At 41.0% G+C, this 25,518-nt stretch overlaps 1 protein-coding gene across 8 annotated transcripts in view; it reads left to right on the top strand.

The window, feature by feature from the left end:
- LOC124717296 (longitudinals lacking protein, isoforms N/O/W/X/Y-like) overlaps positions 1–25,518 on the top strand; it is a 269,156-nt gene that overhangs the window by 94,707 nt on the left and 148,931 nt on the right. The window lies entirely within an intron of this gene.

The raw sequence follows: 25,518 nt of genomic DNA, 5'->3' as shown, positions 1-25,518 counted from the left end.
GCATTACTCATAATTTCATTTTGCAAATGCACTCGAGCAAATTGTCCTGCCGGATTAGACCTGTGTATTGTATCGGACCAGGGCTTGAACTTGAGACCTCTTCCTTTCACTGGCACGTGCACTACCGAATGAGCTATCTGAGTACAACTCATGAAATGCTCTCTGCTTCACTTCTATCATTACCTCATTTCTCACCTTCAAGACTTCCCAGATTCATGGCACTTTAATCTGCCATGAAGGTTCAGATCAGCACGCTCCGTGCTGTAGAGTGGAAATTCATTGTGGAACTTTTTCTTCCTGCAGCCTCTCGGTACTTTCTCAGACTTTCTTGATGTATTTTCTCATGCTCTTCTGACAAACCGTACAGATTAACCATCTCAGCTCCTGCCTCCTCTCCATTTACCAATTTTTCGTGGTGTTTCTTAAAGTTCTCTATGTAGTCCAGTAAACATGTTCAGTTTTTCCTCCTGTTTGTGACATCACGTTGCCCACCCCTCTTGTTCACTCTTACAGAAATTTATGCCTTGATGCTGCTACACATATTAGAAATTCGAAAGTACAATTAAATACATGCACATTGACATTATATTATTATTGGGTGGAGTCAGCACAGGGATTGGTCTTCTGTCTCTTGTTGCCACACTGCTACGTTACAATTGCTGTGATCTGATTCTTTTGAAAGGTGGAAGTAGAGGGTTGGGAGCATGAAAAATAGGCTTTCATTTAGTGATGCGTGTTTTCCTTTGATTAATAAAATAAATTTGTTCGACTTTTGGCTATGTAGCAAACATTACTTCAATTTTTGACAAGTTAACACACCACACTGTATTTTTGTTGTGCATAAAATACACCAATAAGGAGTATATTTAATAATGTAAGAACTCTTTGGTTTTCTGGAGAGAGAGTTATTTATTCAACCAATTACAATTTTAAAATTGGATTTGTACATATCAGCTTAATATAACAACAACATAATATGGTTCATTAAGGATATGCATTAACTGCCTTTTTAAATACACTGTTTTTAGTTGTCTGTTTAATTTCCTTGCACTGTTCAGTATACAGTTTGATTCCTGGTAGAAAGTACTTTTATGATTTTAAAAAATCTTATTCCCTCTTCTTTTGTCTTTTCTTAACTGTAGCTGTAGTACATAATAGCAAGGTAACGTTCTGGTGAATAATTATTGCCCTATAAATGTAGATTCAAAATTCAAGAATAACATCATTCATTACACATTTATGGAAATCCATCAGGTCTGTGGTGCATCTTCTTGTATGTCAGTTGAACTGAGCAGTTTTCTTGTGTAACTAATGTTGAGTAGTGCACTGATAATGTTATAATACTTTTCCGCAAGGGGTTAGCACAAGTGTGTAAAATAAATTCGCCGATAATGCACTGCAGATCCACATGTGTTCCATTTGTAGTAATATTCAGCAACGTAATTAATTATACATTTTTTTGTGTATGTGCATACTGATATCAAAGTTTCTGAGGTTCATGAAAATTTCTGGTTTCCTGAATGATAGTGTCAGATATGCAGTTGATAAAGAAGGGCACTTACCGTTTACAGCATATAACAGATAATTCTATAAACTACAATTTGGGTCAATTAACAGTGACATTCTGGTAAAATGACCCTATGATTCTGTGTGCTTCATAATTTGTAATAATTTCTTATGGAATTTTTCTTTTTATAATTACCCTGCTGTACCCTGCACATGTGTGTTAGAAATATATATTGGTTTTAGCGTCTTGAAGATAAAACTGGAGTAATGTAAGATACCAAAATGAATTTGTAGTGTGCACAGATATGAAACTACCTGGCAAATTAAAAAATTGTGTGCTGGCCAAAGACTCAGACTCAGGACCTTTGCCTTTTGTGGGCAGTTGCTCTCCTGCTAGAGCTACCAAAGCCCGACTCACAACCTGTCCTCACAGCTTTACTTCTGCCAGTACATGACCTCGTGCCTTCCAAATTTCATAGAAGTTCTCCCTGGGGAACTTGTTGGACTAAATCCTGGAGGAAACGATGTTGCCAAGACATCACACACTCTGCTTTAGAGTGAAAACTGATTCTGGAAACAGTCCCCCAGGCTGTGGGTAAGCCATTTCTTGAGACCATCATCCTTTCATGCAGGAGTGCTATTCCCACAAGTTTCGTGGGAGAACTTCTGTGAAGTTTGGAAGGTAGGAGACGAGGTACTGGCAGAAGTACAGCTGAGAGACAGAGTTGTGAGTCATGCTCAGGTAGCAGTTGGTAGAGCACTTGCCCATCAGTTTCAATCTGTCAAGAAGTGACATAAAATGGTTTAGACACTAAGTCAGGAACAACTGTACCTGCTATTAGGAGGAAAATCGTGCCATGGATTATCTGTTATTCAAACGAGTGAAGATTCCGTTCTGCAGAACTTGGAAAAAGATTAATTCAGTGTGTCCAGATGATCAACTTGGAGATAAATATTTCCCTTTTGTTCCAAGGAAACTGAACATTCTTAGTCGTTATTGTAATAATGAAGCTAGCTTTATAAAAGAATGTGAAGTCTTGTGAAGAAAGATAGACAGGATCTATGAGAACAACATTGTTTGAGGTGGAATAAGCATCGAGCTACTTTGTTGTCTGTTTCTGATGGTCTGTTGGACATTGAAAAGTTAATTGAAAAGTTAATAAACAGCACAATAAGTGCTGAGAGGCATCATTTAAGAGCAGATAAAATAAAGATATTAGCTTGAAGTCCACAATTTGAGGATTTGTTCATTGACAACTATGAGAGTAATCCAACTATTATTCTGCATATGATATGGTTAAAGCTTTGATGGATTGAATGTATCATTGTGAATTAGATATACCACAAGAGGAGCTTAGCGGTGGCGTTACCTGTTGGAGTCTCTTCATATAAGGGAGGTGTCATGCAATAGACGTGTAGATGATATCGACATGCAGAGCGGTAGTGGGAGCAAGGCGCCATCAGTACCTCCAGAAACTCTGTAATCTGAACTTATTTCTGTGCCCTGCTTTACCTCAGATCAAACTGGCCCTGAAAGAAAGATGAAGTTATTTAGAGGATGCTCTCTAAATGGGTTATCTGAGTAAGTAGGTTCCATGTGATTTTCTTTGGTTCCAAAATCAATTTCAAACCACAGGAAAATTATTAATCACTCTGATTCTGATCATAGAGTAGGGTAAAATGCAGTTGAAGATGTTGTTACTCCTTATACAGTGTTTGTTAACCTCAAAGCTCATCAGCAAGTACTACATACATCAAGTGACCAATCTGGTAGATTAGCTTTCAATGTAATCACTCATCAATATGTGTGCAGTCAGTTGCAGATCTCTGGTGCAACATTGTATTTTCACTCAAATGTTGCAGAAAAGGATTGGTTTCCAACTCCAGACACACTATTATCTCATCAGAAGCTGACAAATATGAGTGCATATCTAGAAGGTATACCATTGGTGTTGTACGGGATAGAAATGCACTCATTGGTACAACAGTGGGTTCTTTTTGCTTTACTCTGGGAGGAGACCAAGTGGATACTATAACACATAAAATATTAGTTCACTTTACTGTAACGTGGGTAGGAAGAATTTCTTAACTTTGTACAGTCCAGGTCAACAGGAATGTCATGAATATTTAAAATTCTCTCTCAACATTAACTGTCACACAATACAGACAAAAGTGTCTCACTCAGAGTACATTTAACATTAAGTTTGACATAGTGTTCTGCCTAATGCATCAATCACACAGCTGGCTTACTAGATGATGATGATGATGATGTCATCTTACTTGATTGCAGGCTGAGGTGAGCAGTACTGTGCCTGGCTGTAAATATAAGAGCCATTGCAGTGGCACAGCAAAGAGTTTTTGGGTGTGGCTACACTGGTGTTGCTCATTTGTCGATGTGGCTGGTAACGACTGTTGTCTCTTGTGGTTACATTGTAAAGTACCAACTTTGTTTTGGCACCTTCCTCTTTGGACGATACCACATTCAGCCCCCCACCACCACCACCACCTTCACACCTTTTTCATGTAGGGTGGGGGACTGAATGCAAATGCCGATGGGCAGAGTAGGACTGTAGCTGTATTTGATGACAGTTCCCTGCTCATACCACGGCCACATTCTCAGATGTGAGTATCTTCCTGACTGCCAATACGGATCCCTCCTGATGGTGGCCCACTTACTCCTAGACTGCTCTAATTTGGCTCCTTTGAGGTGATGTCTTAATCTTCCTGACATGCTACCTCTGGTGTTATCAGACGACACCCAGTCAACTGACTTGGTGTTATGTTTTGCCCACAAAGGTGGTTTCAATTTGTCCCTACAAGGTAGGGCTTTATGGCCTCATTGGACACCTGAGGGGTTGGTGGGGCACCCCTCTCCGCCCCCACCCCCACCGCTACCCCCACCCCCACCGCTACCCCCACCCCCACCACTACCCCCACCCCCACCGCTACCCCCACCCCCACACCTGCCCCCACCCCCACACCTCCACCCCCACCCCCACCCACCCTCACCTCCCTTGGTGACCCTTGCTTTGTAGCTCAGCATGTCCTCTAGCCTTTCCACCTTCTCTCTCTCTCTCTCTCTCTCTCTCTCTCTCTCTCTCAAATTTCTTGGGTTTAACACCTTGTCTTGACTAGCCTTTTAATGGCTTGTGTGTGCTGTCTTCTTTTTCTGCGATTTTATCTCTGTTTTTTTGTGTTAGTTACTAAGGCTTTCCGTGATTTGCCTTTCACCTTCTTTGTGTGAATACTACTCCTGGTTTGCCACTTAACAGATGAAGGGACTGATGGCCTTGCAGTTTAGTCCCTTTCACTCCAAACCAACCGAAGAACACATACCCTATTGCAAGTGATCAGGAGCACAGACTGAAAAAACTATTCACAAGGGGCACTTTTGCATCTAGAGGTACAGACACTGTGGTTGGGTGAACAGCAAGCGCATCGTCCTGTGCAATGCGATGACCATCCGGAGGCACTGCACTCGTGAACATTGGTTCAGACTGCTGGACAGATGGCCATGTTGGTGGTGGTGGTGGTGGCGGTGGGGTGACAACCTACGTGGTCACTACTGTGGCTGTGAGTGGCAGCGGCAGGGGTGACTGCTGGTGTGGACCTCAGCAGTGTGCTGTGTCTGTGGGCAAGGATTTTGTGGCACAATGTCGGACATAGTCAGAAGCTCAGTGCAACTGGTTCTGATGACAATGATGCAGCCCAGCGGAACCTTGTATGACATAAGCAGAACATTCAGTGGCTTTTGTAATGACACTGTGTGCCAAACACTGTTTATTGCCAAACAGTTTAAAGAAAACTTAATTCTGTGGCTGAAACTTTGACCTGGGGGAATGAATTGTTTTCATAGTGGCCACAGAAGATGCAACAGGGTATGGTATTCAGCACAATGTAATAATTCTGCTGGCATCTTCGTGTCCTGTGGCAGGGAGAGCTAGGAGTACAGAAAATTTTTTTAAGTTTCTCCCGTGTGTTAGAGGAATGGAGTTTCTCCATATAACCTTTGAACATTAGAATGAACCATTCAGCTTCATCTTTAGACCGAGAGAGAAAAGATACAGTAGTCAAATGGTGTATGCCGTTGTCATCACCAAACTGTTGAAGATGGAGACAACACAAGGAAATTTAACGAATGCATCTAGCACCAAGAACCATTCTGTGTTCCAGAATGGACCCACAAAATCAACATGGATGGATGCGTTGCCATGGTCCGGATGTGTGTGGCCTTTCAAAAAGGCATTGTAGCGGATTTGATTGATGTTCTGCACACACTTCGCAACTAGAGGTCACTTGCTCAATCTGGACATCAATGTTCTGTCAAGTACAATGACGATAGGTGAATTGCTTTATGTGAACTACATCCCACTGACCTTGATGCAATAAAGACACAACTTCCCACTGCAGGGAGTGAGGAATCAGAACACGCACATCATTTTTCTCCATCTGCAACAGCAGAACACCTGACCACATGGATAGCGCATGGCAATGGGAAAAATAGTGACGCGCCACTGGTTAGGGAATCTCTTTCAAACTGCACGACCACCCGTGGCGCATGTTGTTGTTGTTGTTATCTTCAGTGCTGAGACTGGTTTGATGCAGCTCTCCATGCTACTCTATCCTGTGCAAGCTTCTTCATCTCCCAGTACCTACTCCAGCCTACATCCTTCTGAATCTGCTTAGTGTATTCATCTCTTGGTCTCCCTCTACGATTTTTACCCTCCATGCTGCCCTCCAGTACTAAATTGGTGATCCCTTGATGCCTCGTAACATGTCCTAGCAACCGATCCCTTCTTCTAGTCAAGTTGTGCCACAAACTCTTCTTCTCCCCAGTTCTGTTCAATACCACCTCATTAGTTATGTGATCTACCCATTCCTGACTATCAATTAGAAAACATAATTCCTCAGACGAATCAATTGCGGTGTTGGTACTGATCAATGACTGAGAGACAAGATGTCGTCATTCAGATTTGGGCATTGTGGCTGTACAAAAAAGCATACTAATAATTAGACAATATTGGAGACCAGTGTTACAATTTTTCCGCTGTCAGAGCAGCCACGGATCTAAGATTTTTTCGAATCTGGGAAGGAACTCATTAGAAATACTCAAGAGCTATATGTTTTGTGATTGGTAGAATAAGAACCCTTATACAGATTTGCACTCTTTATGTATCTATTAGCTAATAACTTTCTCCTTTATGTGACACAAAACTATACATAGGAAGCACACAGCCAGTAAAGATGACAGACGTACAAGACAGTACACATTTCTTCAATCCTTGGTCCCAGCATTTTTTTCTCTCTGCTCTTGCTATTTGCTACAGCTTTCCTTTCTGTGCAAGAATCTATTAGCTCATCAAAGTTTTGTCTCATAGGCAGGTTTATTTTCGTCTCTCGAAGAACACTACCCCAAATTGTTAAGTTGAGGATAAATTTAAAATCCGTCTGTGCATTAGTAGACGACAAGCCTCATACTTTGATTCTGCAGCAAGACAGGATTCTTCAGTTTCTTCTTGAGCTTTGACAACTTGTGGTAAATTATGTGATAAAGCTGTGAAAGCTAGGTGTTTAGTCAACCACCTTTTTTGACTATTTTCTTTCAATTTTTTGTTTTTTTTTTTCTTTTTTTGTTTTTTTTCTTTTTTTGTTTTTTTTTTTAAACTTCTGCCCTATTTTTCACCATGTGTTGGATCCAGCTAAGAACCAAAGTTTTGTGCCAGCCAAAATAGACCTAACTGCTTCTGGATATTATGATGCTGAATGCACACCCACAAAACTTAGAGTTTGCTAGACGTGGTACAGTCATTGCAGATCATGGGCCTGAATCCTGGGGAAGCCGGGAAACATGGGAAAATCCTCTCTCCTTCCCTTTTAATGTACGCGTACCTAGCTTTTCTGACTACTACCACTACTACTACTGCTACTAATGCTAACAATAGTAATGACAATCACTTTCGTTTACAAACGAACTATTTGATTGGCTGTTTGAGCGTTGTTACTTGTAAAACAAGATAACTCGATGATCCTCCTCTTTCCTGAATCTTCTGATGACATCGGCATACCATGTATCTCGGTTTTCAGTTATTTGCAGTACTGGTTTTTCAACTTAGGCTCAAGCAAGATTTGATAAGTGAGGCTGGCCTACACTGTTCCTCAATTATGTTTTTACGCATTTAAGTCGAGAACAACTCCTTTCAACTGAACACTTGTTGCAGGAATAGCAGTAACGACAAAATAGTTTAACAGCTTGTGGAAAAATTTGGTCCATTTCATGCGCAATCATTCTTTTGCTAGCATCTTGCAAACTGACACAATGAAATGCTTCTTTATGCTGCAAAGAAAATACAGCCCCCAGTTGTACGAGTGATTGAAGGCCGCGCTGTAATGAACGCAAAGTGTCTGCAGGGAAATTATGAACATGACTGGCAAACTGAGTAGCATTGCTTGATTTCAAGAGTAGTAGTTTATCATGATGTGAAAAATCTTGTTCTTGCTGTGTTACAGTGTTATTTGTTTTTTGACATCAGTGGATTGCCAGTGCATTCATCCATTATTTCAACTCTATTCGTGAAAGTTTTAGGTTACGAATTAGTTGGGATTTCATGGAATTTAAAAAGTCGATCAGTTTATCTTCATTTCTTAAATTTTTCATGTAAGCTATGCAAGAAAAAATCAGTGTAGGAAGCTACGTGAAACCACAGACGTCTCGTTTAGTCATTGTACTGAAGTCTGGGCTATCACTTATTTTATTTATAACATCATTTAGCCCCGGACGGTTTTCGTGAATGACAGATATTATTCTGGCATTACAGTTCCATCCTGTTTCACTGCTTGAAGGAATGCATTTACCAATAATATTGTTGAGAATTGCTGTGCATTTGAAAGACAGGAATACCCTTGAAGCATGGAGGAAAAAAAAAATCCTTACCAGTATTATACAAGAACAGCTCTGCTGCAAAACTAAATTTAGTGCTGTGCAAACCAGTGCGTAAAAGAATTTCTGTTTCGGTCTACTCGACTCAGTTCATGTAGACCTTTTCCCTTTTGTCTGCTAGAAAGATTTTCTCTAAATGCAACATGGATTCCCCTGGCAGAGACATCACATGCATTATGCACATGTTCATAAACCAATTTAGGATATATTCAGAAATCAGCTTCAGGATATGTTCAAAATTCAGCTGTGATGCTTTTCAAAATGAAATGAGTAATTGATAGAACTAGGTGCTTTGTAAAAAAAAAAAAAAAAAAAAAAAAAAAAAAAAATTTGCTTCTTCACACACATACATGAATTTGGCACTCCGGAAGTTGCTGCCCAGGTTGGCCCCCCGCTCCCTAGATCTGGGGCAGCGTCTCTAGTGGGACAGGCTTGAAAGGATTGAACAAGACCTTCAAAGCCTGGTGATCTTTAATCAAAGAGTACTTTCGGCTGTATAAATTTTGGTGGAACTTGGTTACACCATAGATAATGGGGAGCGCCTCTTTTCCAAACTGACTAATTATGGTGTGCTTTGTTAAGAGTTAGGTCTATCAGAAGAACCAATTCTGTGGATGAGCACAGCTCCAATACCGTAAACCGAGCGAGGTGGCGCACTGGTTAGCACACTGGACTCTTATTTCGGGCGAAGATGGTTCAAACCTGAGTCCAGTCACCCTGATTTATGTTTTCTGGAATTTCTGTAAATTGCTTCAGTCAAATGCTGGGATGGTTCTTTTGAAAGGGCACAGCTGATTTCCTTCCCCATTATTCCCTAAACAAAGCTTGTGCCATGTCTCTAATAACGTCGTTGATGAGACACTAAACACTAATCTCCTCCTCCTTCCAATCACGTGCTATCACAACAGACTTAATAATACATCCTTTAATTACTGAAATGAAGTGCGTCCTGACAGTCTTGGAACCACACAAAAGGGACATTTTTCCAGTGTAGTCGATTCATAGCAGCTGCAATTTTCACAGCTTTCTTAATGAATTCAATATAATAAGTAAGCTTCCCCATGACAGCATAGAGATCCGTAACGTTATAGGGCACCGGCAGATCTTTTATCGCAGACAAGTGTGAAGTAGCAGGATGAATTCCCTGTGCGTTTATTACATGTCCTAAGTAGGAATACTTTCCCTTGTTGCATTTCTAAGTCCACCAGAGAAATAGCTTGAAACAAGCAATCTAGATTTCCCAGGTGTATGACCTGCAAGAACAATATCCTCCAAATAATTTGTACAGGAAGAGACTATCACTGTTAATGGTTTCAGGAATCGTTAAAAAATAGCAGGAGCTGAAGTCCTACGGATGGGTAGCCTCTGAAACTGTAACAAGCAAGGGTGAGTGTTTATAACAAAATATTGGTTACCCTCCTTGTTCAGAGGTAGCTGTAAGTATGCCTCATATAAATCGATCTTGGTAAAGAATCTTCCCTCTCCCAGTCTATACATTAATTCCTCTGGTTGTGGGAGACGAAAAAACTCACGACGATTTGTGGGTTTACTATTGCCTTAAAGCTAGCACACAGATGTAAACCACCTGATGGCTTCTTGAGAATTATGAAGGGCAATGTCCATTAGCTTGCAGAAATGGATTGAATAACTAACTTTATTGTCTTTCCATCTCTGCAGCTTCTGAGCATGCCAGACAGGCCTTCCATGAAAAAATCACAGTTGCGCATTGTCTTTACTGTTAATTTGCGCTAAATCATTATCCCTTCCTAAACCTGGCAGAAACAGTTCATTGTGCTTATTACACAAGTCATAAACATTATAGTCTGATTTAAACTAGTTGTCATTTGAAGTTTAAGTTCCAACGTTGCGACATTGTCGCGTGTTGTATTGTCTGCAGGGAGCCTTCACAGTGCACCGCTTTCCACAGCAATGGAAAATCCCTTTAAAGTGTCTATCTTCCACAAAAATCAAGTAAAAAGTCTGAAACTCACACATGATGTAGACCTCCATAGTGTCTCTCAGAATGTCAAAAATTTGTACTTAAATTTAATTAGGGAAAGAGTTATGATAATTTGTTTGGAACATTAAATTTTTCTGTTCCTAAACAGCTTCAAACCTTTCACGTCGTATCTCAAAAACTAGTGTTCTTATGGGGGTACTTTTTTTTGTCAAGTCCTAAAATATCTCGCTTAGCAACAAAGCTTTTAATATGTTCATACTGCATTTTGTTTCCTATATATATGCTTCTGAAAATGACATTTTTATGCAGTTATGCCTGTATTTAACTTGTAGCAAGTATGAAGTTTAAAGTCTCTGTCTCCTTCAAGAATGATGTAAAAGTTTTGAAATTTTGTGTGTAGTACTGCTCTCAGTGGTATCTCTAAGCTTGTCAAATTTTTTTTGTTAATTTTAATTAGGACTGGTGTTGCATTGGTTATTGAAACAGGAGAAATTTTTGCTCCTGGGAAACTTTCCTTCTTATCATTGCATATCTTGAAAACTATTACACATATGAAATAACGTCTTTGTGTCCACACAAAATGAAAAATATTTAAAATACAGTTTTACTTACCATAAGGAGGTGATGGGAAATGGCTGAACAGTATTACTTAGTCTCACAACAGTAAGAAGAAACTGTCCAAAATAAAGTTACAAACACGAGATCAAATGGAAGTAAGATGTTCATTAAAGTACACTATACACTACATACTATTGGGACAATGGGAAGACATCGTTTAGTTCATGGGCATAGTCAATGGAACTATCGGTGCTGCTGCTCTTGGTGACAGATACTATCAAAAAAAGTCTTGACACATTGTCGAAACAAACCCTCATTGTTCCATGCTTGCTGTATTACTTCCTTCACATGATTCACTACCTTTGGCAGCCTTCTAGTGTCACTTTCTCAGCTACCTCCTTCAATAGCTGTCCCACTTTGGTCAATGTAAATTTTTTATTTTCTGTTACAAATTGATGTTTAATCTGAACACACATTAGTTCTTTTGTATTGAAGTAGGGGCACAATCTGAGCAATTTATGCCCATATTTATTTATTTACTTACTGTTTCATCCACAATGTAAACTGGGTTCTTTGACTTGTGTTGCAACACAAGCCCTAATAATTCTGCCATTGTCAAGTTACTGTCAGAATGTATCTGAATGTTTCTCAAGCTAGCAAACAATGTCATTTCCCTTCATTGCCTTTGTGGGTGCCTTGTCTTGTATAACCAAATGATATGGGACTGTTATCCTTGACACTTATAGAGTTTTTCATTAAGTTTTGAAGCACAGTGACTTCAAACCGTTTCACAAAAGTATTGTGGTTGATCTCTTCATGGTAGTCGGAGGTCTTGTCTGGCAAGTTCTACAATCATTCCTATTCCTTTTTCTCTCCCTATGAGAGCTGCCGTACTACCACTGATGGTATCATATATCCAGTCTCTTTTTAAACTGTGTCCCGCGTTCAACCATATTTCATCAAGCCGAATGATATTATCAAAATTTGTTCCCTAGTAATTCTCTAAGATTGGAGCTTTTATGGATTGCAATATCTTGGAGTTCCGTTAATAACTTGTGGCCAGAAATGGATTTATAGCGGAATCCTAACTTTTCACAACTCTTAACGAGGATCATTTACTACCCTGAAGTAGGTCTACTGCTACAGGGATAGAATGTATCTTTCCAGTTCACGTGGGCACAAAAAGCATCTTCTTCTGGAACTTTTTCTTTGGTGGTTGATATCCATTTCCTGGCACATTTTAATGCCACATCTAGCCAATGCATGTATGACATTTCTTTGCAAATTTCGAATTTTGGCTCTGGACTCCATATTTGGACGCAATAGTTGTAGAGCCAAGTCTTTCAAGAAAAGCCTCCTTTTATGTGATTTTCCATTGTGATATTCATGATGTTGTTTTGTGAATAAACAGAAAGCGTTTATAGCTGCTACATCCATTACATTAGCCCATAATACAAATGGCTATCTCCTTGTCTGTCTTTTGCTAGTGTATGTACGTACCTTTTGATCAAGAGAATTGACACCCAATTTTGTTTTGTTATAAAATAGAATCATTTCTGGTTTTTTTCTTTTTATGAGTCTCATCAACTGTGGCGCAGCGATGAATTGATGTTGAAGATAAAACCTCTCGTGTCATACATGGTTTCATTTCGGGTGAAATTTGTGGTTTGTTAATGCGAAGAGTGCTGAATGCTGTAATTTTATCCTTCAATAAATCTTGAAACAGGGAAACACTGGTAAAGCAGTTGTCTGTCAAAGAATCGCAGAGCCAGAATATCTTTATTCCATATTTTCCTGGTTTGCTTGGAATAAACTGTATAAATTTACGACGCCCTTTGAAAGACACTAGCTGTTCATCTATTGTGCAGCTCCCTCCTGGTTGAAACCTTTGCCAGCAGTTGCTTATGAATAGTTCCCACACATGGCGAAATGATGGCATTTGATCACCTTGGCTCCTAGCGTCTATTGTCAAACCATATACACAGGGTTGCCGGAAGAGTCGTGAAATAATACCCTTATAGGAACAGCCCATCTTCTGCAACCGCCAGCTAATAAGAGAGTACCAAAAGAAGCATTCATTTCCTCATCTGTGACCTTACACCCTGTTTGGACCTTACACCCTGTTTGGACCTTACACCCTGTTTGGACCTTACACCCTGTTTGGACCTTACACCCTGTTTGGACCTTACACCCTGTTTGGACCTTACACCCTGTTTGGACCTTACACCCTGTTTGGACCTTACACCCTGTTTGGACCTTACACCCTGTTTGGACCTTACACCCTGTTTGGACCTTACACCCTGTTTGGACCTTACACCCTGTTTGGACCTTACACCCTGTTTGGACCTTACACCCTGTTTGGACCTTACACCCTGTTTGGACCTTGCACCCTGTTTGGACCTTGCACCCTGTTTGGACCTTGCACCCTGTTTGGACCTTGCACCCTGTTTGGACCTTGCACCCTGTTTGGACCTTGCACCCTGTTTGGACCTTGCACCCTGTTTGGACCTTGCACCCTGTTTGGACCTTGCACCCTGTTTGGACCTTGCACCCTGTTTGGACCTTGCACCCTGTTTGGACCTTGCACCCTGTTTGGACCTTACACCCTGTTTGGACCTTACACCCTGTTTGGACCTTACACCCTGTTTGGACCTTACACCCTGTTTGGACCCTTTAATAGCTACTGAGCGTCGTCCTTCCAGATTTGTGCAGTGAACTATTTCATCCACAATATTATTTGTGATGAAGTAACTCCAAGCATCTTTTGGTATTTGTGTGCGACTTCCGCTAACAGGACCTGGAGAAATTTCGATTATATTATGCTTAAGCATTCTGCTAGGAGGAGGTGATGTTTTGCTCCACTGAGCCCCATCGCACACTATAAAAATGTTTGTAGGCTGTTGTGTACTTGCTACATTATTTGAATCTGCTGGTAGCAGTCTGTTATTGGACCAGACTTTCGTTGGTAAGCCTACTTCATTTACATCAGAATATTTGGTACTACTTTCTTTAGAGTCTGAGCTGTCCAACAAAGGTGTATATGCAGGATCAGTTTCATCTTCGGAAGCATTTGGATCGTCTGAATTTACTGGAGAATTACATTCCCTCTTTCGATATGTACTCGATGATTCCAAACTGTAAGAAACGAACGTTCCTTGATTACTCTGTCACAGAAAGAGCGAAGAAAGGGGAACAGAGAGAATAACAAACACAGTTACTTACATCAGCTATTAGAGTGACTTCTTTCACGCCTGAGGCCAACTTCTACAATGAGTAGTAAGTTGATTGTTGTTGTTGCCGGATTCTGATGTGTGCAACAATTTCCAGTGTAAAAATATCCCAGGTACCAACATTCATAAACTGGGAGAAAAGCACTCGCTAAAGCATTAGATTACATCAGGCCTTGAGAGACCCTCTTCATGCATTATGCACATAGCAGTAAGAAAACACTGATTTCATAAAATCTTTGTGACATTGAATACAACTTTATTGTATTTCTTTATTGTAAACGTGTTTTTAAGGATTACATAAAGTAAGGTCCAATTATATGTGATTTTAATATAATTAAGTGCGTGATTAATTCACTCCCTGGCCTGAAAGGCCCCTATCATGCATCCAAGGGCTAAAAGGTTTGAGATTTGTGACCCTCACAAATTTCCCTGTGCAAATACTTATCACTGATCGTTCATTGATTTGTAGAGCAGCTACTATCTGACACTTCCTGAAAGTTTCCTAAGAGTGTGCAGCCTTCGTATGCCCCTCTTTTGACTAATTTCATCACACATTGTAAGGCACGTGAAGGTGAAGGTCACTCGTATTGCTGGGGGGTGGCTGGCTCAATACTATATGCAAGACACCGCAGAGCAGCAGAAGTGGTAACGAAGGAGAAGCCGACAGTGCCAGGTACAACCCGTTATATGTCAAGTGACAACTAGTTCAATCAGACTATAGTTTGACACACGGAAACACTAATTTGTAACACACTATCTTGCATGCACAGGTTGAACAAATTAAATTAGCCTAATCCAAATATGTTTGGAATATCAACGGTAAAAATTACCCATTGAGTTGCAGACATGCAAACAAAAAGCTGTTACATATTATAGCTTCAGCCAAACCCTTCTTTGGCACACATGACGACTACCACTCAGAGCTTAGACCAATTCCACTTACGCTAGCTTTAATGGTCCCTCTGATATAGAATGCACTTGTTGGTAGCTTTTTCTGTGGCATCAGCCATTGCTTGAGCCTGGGTTGCCTTGTGTAAACACAGTGTTTGAATATGATGTGGCTTTCCACACTGGAAACATTTTGCATCACAACAAGGACGAGCATTTTGGTCATGATTCGAAAAGCATCCTCCATCAAAGATTCTTACTCCTTCCATCTGCACTAATACAGAGAAGTTCACTTATCCCTAGCCAAAACCCCCAACCCTGTTCCTGGGTTGTTGCTTGCCTCATGGAATCCCCTGAAATGGCCTTATCATCAAGTTACCCATCTCTGGCTGCAACTCCTCGTTCCACAATGACTTCCATCTGTTCAGATTCCTCCTGTCCTTAACCCTCACCAACATAGTCCTGCAAAACCATGTAAATCAGGCAACCCTGTAACACTGAATGTGGCAAAGTGGGCCTCGCAACTGACCATGATATTCTGACCATTCCTCGTCCGTGCTACTGAACATTTGGAACCTAGTTGCAGCTGCTTGCTGGAAGAGGATGGCGACCATTTGTTGGACACTGAGCACCAGGTGTTCCGTCTGCAGCCTCTGAAACAACTACTTTGTTGAGAGACATTTTCTGTGGCGGCTCAGACATGGTTAAACACCTGATACGATGCACAGAAAAATAGAATTAAAGACAAAGCAAAAGACAAACCCCAAGCACCTAGGGCATGTAAACAACATGCGTACATAGACGCTTGAGAAAGCAGTTGAGGCAAGTCTGTATAATGACCAGCTTTGGCCCCACTCATGGTACCAATGAAACATCCCATCGGTACAACAATGGGTTCTTGTTTATTTTGCTGAGGGAGGAGACCGGGTGCGTACTAAATCACACAGAATATTAGTTCGCTTAGTAAACCAGGACTTTAAAAACTAGTGACACTTGAAACTGCGTGTGGACTTAGTTTTATCTGATAAAAGTGGTACTTGTTATCTAATGGGCATGTAATTAGTGGTGCTGTATTCTCATTGAGTATCCTTTTCTTAAAATTGCAGAAATGTGAATGTTTACACAGAAACATTAAATTTAATATTTGCTCTTGGAGGAAATATGTATGGATTACTATTGTTTTGTTCTCTCATTTAACTATACATGTGCTACCTCATAGTTTTCATCATATTTCTTTACATGTAAACACATCAGTGCTTCTCATTTTTCCATGCGTTACATCTCACACCAGATAGGAAAAAATTTATTACTGCAGAAATTCAAAGTGTTACATACAAGTGATTTATTAAGATTTTTTTAGATATGAGGTGCATTCAAGTTCTAAGGCCTCCGATTTTTTTTCTAATTAACTACTCACCCGAAATCGATGAAACTGGCGTTACTTCTCGATGTAATCACCCTGCAGACGTACACATTTTTCACAACGGTGACGCCATGATTCCATGGCAGCAGCGAAGGCTTCTTTAGGAGTCTGTTTTGACCACTGGAAAATCGCTGAGGCAATAGCAGCACGGCTGGTGAATGTGCGGCCACGGAGAGTGTCTTTCATTGTTGGAAAAAGCCAAAATCACTAGGAGCCAGGTCAGGTGAGTAGGGAGCATGAGGAATCACTTCAAAGTTGTTATCACGAAGAAACTGTTGCGTAACGTTAGCTCAATGTGTGGGTGCATTGTCTTGGTGAAACAGCACACGCGCAGCCCTTCCCGGACGTTTTTGTTGCAGTGCAGGAAGGAATTTGTTCTTCAAAACATTTTTGTAGGATGCACCTGTTACCGTAGTGCCATTTGGAACGCAATGGGTAAGGATTACGCCCTCGCTGTCCTAGAACATGGACACCATCATTTCTTCAGCACTGGCGGTTACCCGAAATTTTTTTGGTGGCGGTGAATCTGTGTGCTTCCACTGAGCTGACTGGCGCTTTGTTTCTGGACTTAAAAATGGCATCCACGTCTCATCCATTGTCACAACCGACGAAAAGAAAGTCCCATTTGTGCTGTCGTTGCGCGTCAACATTGCTTGGCAACATGCCACACGGGCAGCCATGTGGTCGTCCGTCAGCATTCGTGGCACCCACCTGGATGACAGTTTTCGCATTTTCAGGTCGTCATGCAGGATTGTGTGCACAGAACCCACAGAAATGCCAACTCTGGAGGCGATCTGTTCAACAGTCATTCGGCAATCCCCCAAAACAATTCTCTCCACTTTCTCGATCATGTCGTCAGACCGGCTTGTGCGAGGTTCTTTTGGTTTGTTGTCACACGATGTTCTGCCTTCATTAAACTGTCGCACCCACGAAAGCACTTTCAACACATCCATAACTCCATCACCACATGTCTCCTTCAACTGTCGATGAATTTCAATTGGTTTCACACCACGCAAATTCAAAAAACGAATGATTGCACGCTGTTAAGTAAGGAAAACGTCGCCATTTTAAGTATTTAAAACAGTTCTCATTCTCGCCACTGGCGGTAAAATTCCATCTGCCATACGGTGCTGCCATTTCTGGGACGTATTGACAATGAACGCGGCCTCATTTTAAAACAATGCGCATGTTTCTATCTCTTTCCAGTCCGGAGAAAAAAAATCGGAGGCCTTAGAACTTGAATGCACCTCGTATAGTGATAACTAAAAAAAATGAATGAGAAGTTAACAGAAAATGGAAAGTTGAGGTAGGAATAACAACAGTATTATGAGGAGGATAGTTTGTTGGAGGTAAGGATGAGTTGGGCTGGGGGGGGGGGGGGGGGGGGATGGGGATGATGTAGCAGGATATGTGTGCAGGCAGGTGATGAACTGCCTGTGGAAGTGTGCTGGCACGTGAAGGTGAAAGGATAGAGTTGCAAGGTGCAGAGTGAGGGGGCTGTGGTAGGAGGGGAGAGGAGAGAAGAAGAAAAGGGGAAAAGATTAGTGGGTGCATTGGTAGAATGGAAGGCATTTGTAATATTGGAGTGGGAGCAGGGAAGGGGATAGGTAGGTGGAGTACAGAGACTAATGGAACTATTATAAGAACAAAGGATATGTGATAGGAGAGTTCCCACTCGCACAGTTCACGAAAGCTGGTGTTGGTAGGAAGCATCCAGATGGTACAGGCTGTGGAGCAATCATTGAAGTGAAGAACATTGTGTTGGGCAGTGTGATCAGCAACTGGGTGGTCCAGCTGTCTCTTGGCCACAGTTTGGTGGTCACCATTTACGCAGATAGACTGCTTGTTAGTTACCATTCCCATGTAGAAAACGACACTGTGGTTACAAGTTAGTTTGTAGATTATATGGGTGACAGTCCTGGCTTTGATAGGATAGGAGATGCCTGTTACTGGGATGGAGTAGGTGGTGGTGGGAGGATGTATGGGACAGGTCTTACATCTAGGTCCATGGCAGGGATATGAGCCAGGAGGAAATGGGTTGGGAGTGAGTGTGTGGTAAGAATGGACAGAGCTATTGCATTGGTTCATAGGGCAGCAGAACACCACTGTGGGAGCACTGGAGAATATTCCTCATTTCAGGGAAGAGAAGTGGTCGAAATCCCGGTCAAGGACGTGACTCAGTTGCTCCAGTCCTGGGTGATACTGAGCCGTGAGAGCAGAGCTCCTTTGTGGCTGGATGGTTGGTGCATGGGTAGTGGTAGGTTCCTGGAGAGACAGGGCGTGGGAGATCTGTTTCTGAACAATTGGGAGGAGGGTAATTCGGTCTGTGAAAGCCTCGATAAGGATCTTTGCATTTATGAAAGGGACTGATCTTGACATTTTTTGAGAGGGACTGCTCGTCACTACAAATGCAATGGCAATAGTTGGCTAGACTTTACTGAAAGGACTTCTTAGTATGGAATGGGTAGCTGCTGTCGAAGTGGAGGTATTGTTGAAGGTTAGCAGGTTTCATGTGGATCCATGTGATGTAACCATCCTGGAGGTGGAGATCAACATCTAGGAAGGTGGCTTGTTGCATTGAGAAGGACCAGGTGAAGCGAATGGGGGAGAAGGTTTGAGTTTCTGGAGGAATGTGAATCGGGTCTCCTCACCCTCGGCTCATATCACAAAGATGTCATCAGTGAATCAGAACCAGGTGAGGGTTTTGGGTTTCTGGGTGATTAGGAAGGGTTTGTCTAGATGTCGTGTGAATAGGTTGGCATAGGATGGTGCCAGGCAGTTGCCCATTATTATACTGTGGGAATGTTTGTAGGTGATGTCTTAAAGGAGAAGTAATCATGTTTGTGGATATAATTGGCCATATTGACTAGGAAAGTGGTTGTAGGTTTGGAGTCTGTCAGGCATTGGGAAAGGTGCGTTTAGTAGCATTAAGGCCATGAGCATAGGAGATGTTTGTGTAGAGGGAGATGGCATCAACAGTGACGAGCAGGGCACTGGGTGGTAAAGATACAGTAACGGTGGAAAGTCAGTGGAGGAAATGTGTAGTGTCTTTTATATAGAAGGGGAGAGTGCAGCTGAAGGTGTTGGTCCATGAGAGCAGAGATTCTCTCAGTGGGGGCACAGTAACCGGCAACACTGGAGTGTCCTTGGTGGTTGAGGTTATGGACTTTAGGAGGTATGTAGAAAGTAGGAGTGTGGGCAGTGGTAAGAGTGAGGAGAGAAATAGACTCAAGGGAGAAGTTCTGGGATTGACCTAAGAATTTGAGGAGGGACTGAAGATCTTGATGGGTTTCTGAAATGTCACTGTGACAGGACAGCTGGTGGAGTCCTTCCACTAGGAAATCACTACAGTTCATAACCCCAGTGGTGGAGTCTGTAAGATTGGAATCAGTTTTTGCTTGGCGGATTGCAGTTCTTTCTGAGGCAGTAAGGTTGATTTCCATTTACAGGAAATGATGGTGAGGCAAGATTCAAAGTTAGGAAATTCTGGTTAGGAAATTCTGTGAAGTTATCATGGGTAATTTGGGGGTTGTGAGTTGGATCATAATTTGGTGGAGGAGTGGCATGGTTCAGTATTGGTGTTGTTGAGTCGAATTCGTACAGTTGGTGGTGAAAGTATTTCCACTGTAGGGACCAGTAGGGGGGGGGGGAGAGCGTTTAACAAGTTGATGGGGATTATCAGTTGATGGAATTTGAGCAGGTCGAGATCATTGCTGTAGTAAGGGTTGCAGCCAGAGATGGATAATTTTATGACAACGCCATTTGGGGAGTATTCCACAAGGTAGGCAACAATGCAGGAGCAGTATGTGAGACTTGGTTCTGGCTAGGGATAGGGAAAGTGTGCCAATACAGAAAGTTTCCCTATCTCTTTTAAGGAAAATAGCTTTCAAAAAATGTTAAACCTTTTGTGATCTTCTTTTCTGAATGGATATCCTGAATGCTCAGATGCTTTTATTTATGATGATTATGTGTGCATTATGTTACCTATTTTGTAGTTGCAAACTATGTCACGTGTCCATTTGGCTGTCCAAATTGATGGACTTAGAAATGCACTGGGCAGCTCAAACAGTATTTACATAAGAGATTTGTTATGCAAGCTAACTTTGGACTGAGATGAGTCAAGAAGGCACCAACAGACATTGTGATTATTATGTATGTGTTAACAGAAGTGAGTGTGTTATGATACATATATACTCAGGACAGGCATATGGTTTAGGGGTTATACTCAGTAACAACAAACCCTATTTTATTCACTGTGATATTGGAACACTTGACTGATTTGTTGTAAGACTTTTGACTCCAAAACATACAAATATTTTGTATCGTGCAGAAATAGGTGGATAGATGCAGTTTTCTTTGCCCAAGCTGATGTGGATCAATCACTGGGAACAGTGACAACTATTAAATATTTTGCAGTATGCAGCAGGGTTGATTCAAAGTGGAAAGGCCCCATAAAATTAATTATGGGTGTTTAATGGAAGATAATTCAATAACTCTGAAATGAGTATGTTAACACAAGAAAGTTTGTAATTTAATACCTCCTTATTGGTTGCAAAATTACTGTATTTCCATCATTTAGTTCTCTGGCTGAATATGTTACCCAGTTGAGAACCTCATAGTATCTGTTACACTCATTTCTATGTAAGCATTCGAGTGTACCCTATCTCCTCACACATCCACGGTCACGGCTAAAACTGAACACCTGTTGTTACTATAGAAATACATGAATTTTATTCTTTGTATTATGAATTTTCTGATGTAGTAGTAATCAAAAATATTGTATGAGAAGTTCCTATGTTGGGGAAAAATTGATTTGAAATAATCAAAAAGCAGCGCAATGATATTATTGAGGACACTCACGTAGGTAACAAATAAAGACTGTCACAGTAAGGAAAAAACACTTTGAAATGAATTTCACTGTGTTTTACTGCCGAATTAGGTAGTTATGATTCTTAGGGGCAAAATATGTTGACAATGTTCTATAGTGGCACTTAATTTCAAGCAATTGAGTATTTAGCATCGACGCAAAATATGTTGACAGTATTCTATATTGGTGCTTAATTTTAAGCAATTGAGTATTTGGCATTGACATTGGTTGGTTGCTGACGGTTTTGTTTATGGACGAAACACCCTTTTTGAGGATTTGGCTATTTAGCAGATACCACTGTAATTTTAATCAGATAGCAAATCGTTCGTGTATCCAACTGTGGCATGATAATATTAACAAAGAATATAAATGTTAAAGTCCTTTATTTTCTAACATCTTGAAGTTCTTCAAGACAAATGACACAAATTAGTTGTGAACCGATAAATATTCTGGAGATAATGGAGCTGCCATAGTTACGCCTTCTCATTCAACATTTTGAATGTGTCAGTTATAGGGACACCATATGCATCAACAGAAAATGATTTTCCTTCAAGTAGATATCTGAAATATTTTATCGTTCAATAAATGTTGAGAATTTCTTGGTCATAAGATGAATAAGGGAGAATTTGAAACGAAACTGACGAGTTTCCAAGTTATATCCTGTTTCTGTTGCAGGGCTGCTCCAGCAGTGAGATTTGCTGCATGCACAAAAAACACAAATTTGTATTCCGCACTTGGGATAGTTAGCAGTGCAGCTGGGCTAGTTCCATGGATCATTTTGCACGATAAATCGTCATGATGTGGAACGAGTTATTTTACATTCATATTGCAAATTAATTCGTACATCTATCTGTACTCTAAACGTCACCATATTTTAGTCTCTCTGGAAAAATGCCTTGAGTTAGTGATGCATTACATATTTTGAACAATACCAGACTTATTATATGGGAGCAAATCTTTAGTACTCTGTTGGAAACACCATCAAAACCAGAAGAGCTTCTATTCTTGAAAGAATGTATGGCCCTCTTAATTTCAGGAGTAGAAGTTGGTGGTACATTCATATGATGTAATTTATGAGAGATACTTCTTCAACATATTGCTGTGATATTTCTCTTCAACTGTTGCTTCCTATGTTCTCTACTATGTTTATGAAATGATTATTAAATACAGTTGTTACCTGTGACACGTCATTTGTAACCCTTCCATTCAATTCAATAGTAATGTTACCCTCTTGTGTGGTTGGTTGTCCTGTCTCTTGCTTCACTATATACCGTATTGCCTTGACTCTGTTGTTAGACGTACTGATTTCAGACATTATGTGCGCGTTTCTTGATTTTTTTACTATTTTGAGTAGTTTTTGTTGTCACAACTGCTGCAGGGGCGGTCTGCTTGTTCGTGCTAAAAGATACATTTCCCCTTTTCCTTTCACAAGATACTTTAATCCCCTTAGTGATCCATGGCTTTTTCAGCTACATCCAAATATATATATATATATATATATATATAAATATATATAAAAAAAAACAAAGATGAGGTGACTTACCGAACAAAAGCGCTGGCAGGCCGATAGACACACAAACATACACACAAAATTCAAGCTTTCGCAACAAACTGTTGCCTCATCAGGAAAGAGGGAAGGAGAGGGGAAGACGAAAGGAAGTGGGTTTTAAGGGAGAGGGTAAGGAGTCATTCCAATCCCGGGAGCGGAAAGACTTACCTTAGGGGGAACAAAAGGACAGGTATACACTCGCACACACGCACATATCCATCCACACATACAGACACAAGCAGACATATTTAAAGACAAAGAGTTTGGGCAGAGATGTCAGTCGAGGCAGAAGTGTAGAGGCAAAGAAGTTGTTGAAAGACAGGTGAGGTATGAGTGGCGGCAACTTGAAATTAGCGGAGATTGAGGCCTGGCGGATGACGAGAAGAGAGGATATACTGAAGGGCAAGTTCCCATCTCCGGAGTTCGGATAGGTTAGTGTTGGTGGGAAGTATCCAGATAACCCGGACGGTGTAACACTGTGCCAAGATGTGCTTGCTGTGCACCAAGGCATGTTTAGCCACAGGGTGATCCTCATTACCAACAAACACTGTCTGCCTGTGTCCATTCATGCGAATGGACAGTTTGTTGCTGGTCATTCCCACATAGAATGCATCACAGTGTAGGCAGGTCAGTTGGTAAATCACGTGGGTGCTTTCACACGTGGCTCTGCCTCTGATCGTGTACACCTTCCGGGTTACAGGACTGGAGTAGGTGGTGGTGGGAGGGTGCATGGGACAGGTTTTGCATCGGGGGCGGTTACAAGGATGGGAGCCAGAGGGTAGGGAAGGTGGTTTGGGGATTTCATAGGGATGAACTAACAGGTTACGAAGGTTAGGTGGACGGCGGAAAGACACTCTTGGCGGAGTGGGGAGGATTTCATGAAGGATGGATCTCATTTCAGGGCAGGATTTGAGGAAGTCGTATCCCTGCTGGAGAGCCACATTCAGAGTCTGGTCCAGTCCCGGAAAGTATCCTGTCACAAGTGGGGCACTTTTGTGGTTCTTCTGTGGGGGATTCTGGGTTTGAGGGGACGAGGAAGTGGCTCTGGTTATTTGCTTCTGTACCAGGTCGAGAGGGTAGTTGCGGGATGCGAAAGCTGTTTTCAGGTTGTTGGTGTAATGATTCAGGGATTCCGGACTGGAGCAGATTCGTTTGCCACGAAGACCTAGGCTGTAGGGAAGGGACCGTTTGATGTGGAATAGGTGGCAGCTGTCATAATGGAGGTACTGTTGCTTGTTGGTGGGTTTGATGTGGACGGACGTGTGAAGTTGGCCATTGGACAGGTGGAGGTCAACGTCAAGGAAAGTGGCATGGGATTTGGAGTAGGACCAGGTGAAACTGATGGAACCAAAGGAGTTGAGGTTGGAGAGGAAATTCTGGAGTTCTTCTTCACTGTGAGTCCAGATCATGAAGATCGTGGAATGTTTCCTTCCATTATATATATATATATATATATATATATATATATATATATATACTACAGAAATCCGTAATTATTGATACATGTTCAATAACCCGAAAGTTCCTAAATGCAATGTAACATATACCGTACAGTTAAAAGGAAGTCACGCTTGATCAAGGTCTGCGTCACTTTTATTTTTGACCAGACATAACGTCTGAGAAAAGAAATAATAATAATAATAATAATAATAATAATAACAATAATAATAACACTCATCCACAATGGTAACGACACTGCTAGCCAACTGGAAAATGATTTAAATCCAAATAGAGGTGTTTTGCAGGATATGCTTCCTGCAACCACCCTAGAAGGAAAACAAAGACAGAGGATCAGATGGTCAGATGAAGTTAATTGACACCTCATGTTCTGTTATTACCAAGCAACAAACCTAGGAACCAACACAACTGGATACCGATCACAAGTATACACAACATTTATTACCAGATACCCAGAATTAAAATTTTTAACAGAACAACGACCAGCTGATCAGATCCGTGTAATAATAAAAAATAACAGGATACCCCAGTCAGAATTAGAAAACATCAAACAACAAGTACAACAGATACTGGAACAAAATAATGTGCAATCAGAAGAAGAAGAAGAAGAAGAAGAAGAAGAAGAAGAAGAAGAAGAAGAAGAAGAAGAAGAAGATACAGTAATGGACTCAAACATCCCAGAGCAAACAAACAAAGAACAACATGCATCAATTAAACAATCAGAGGAAAACGAAATCTTAAGACAGCCACCAGAACAAGCACAAATAGAACACGAAGTGACACACATGTTAGATATAGAAGAAAAATTTCAGCTGACATATATAGAATGCAAAGACACAAATACAGACATTAGACCATTCTTGTATAGTCCGCCAAATAACCCACAAGTCAAAACAACAATAAAAACTATCAACACAATCGTACACAACAAAACAAATGAAAACACAACTATGGAAGAGTTACAACTACTTGTTTATATAGGAGCACTGACTACACTAAATATACACACTAGGCAGAGATCAGAACCAACCAACCCACAGAAGAAACCCACAAAACCAGCATGGCAACACAGGCTACAGATCAGAATAGAAAAACTGGGAAAAGACATCGGACAGCTAACACAATTTATAAGAAATGAAATG

This window comes from Schistocerca piceifrons, chromosome 9 (genome assembly GCF_021461385.2).
Source record: "Schistocerca piceifrons isolate TAMUIC-IGC-003096 chromosome 9, iqSchPice1.1, whole genome shotgun sequence".
Classification (NCBI taxonomy): Eukaryota; Metazoa; Arthropoda; class Insecta; order Orthoptera; family Acrididae; genus Schistocerca; species Schistocerca piceifrons.
Note: the sequence above shows the minus strand (reverse complement) of the source record. Positions and strands in the feature narration are given on the sequence as shown.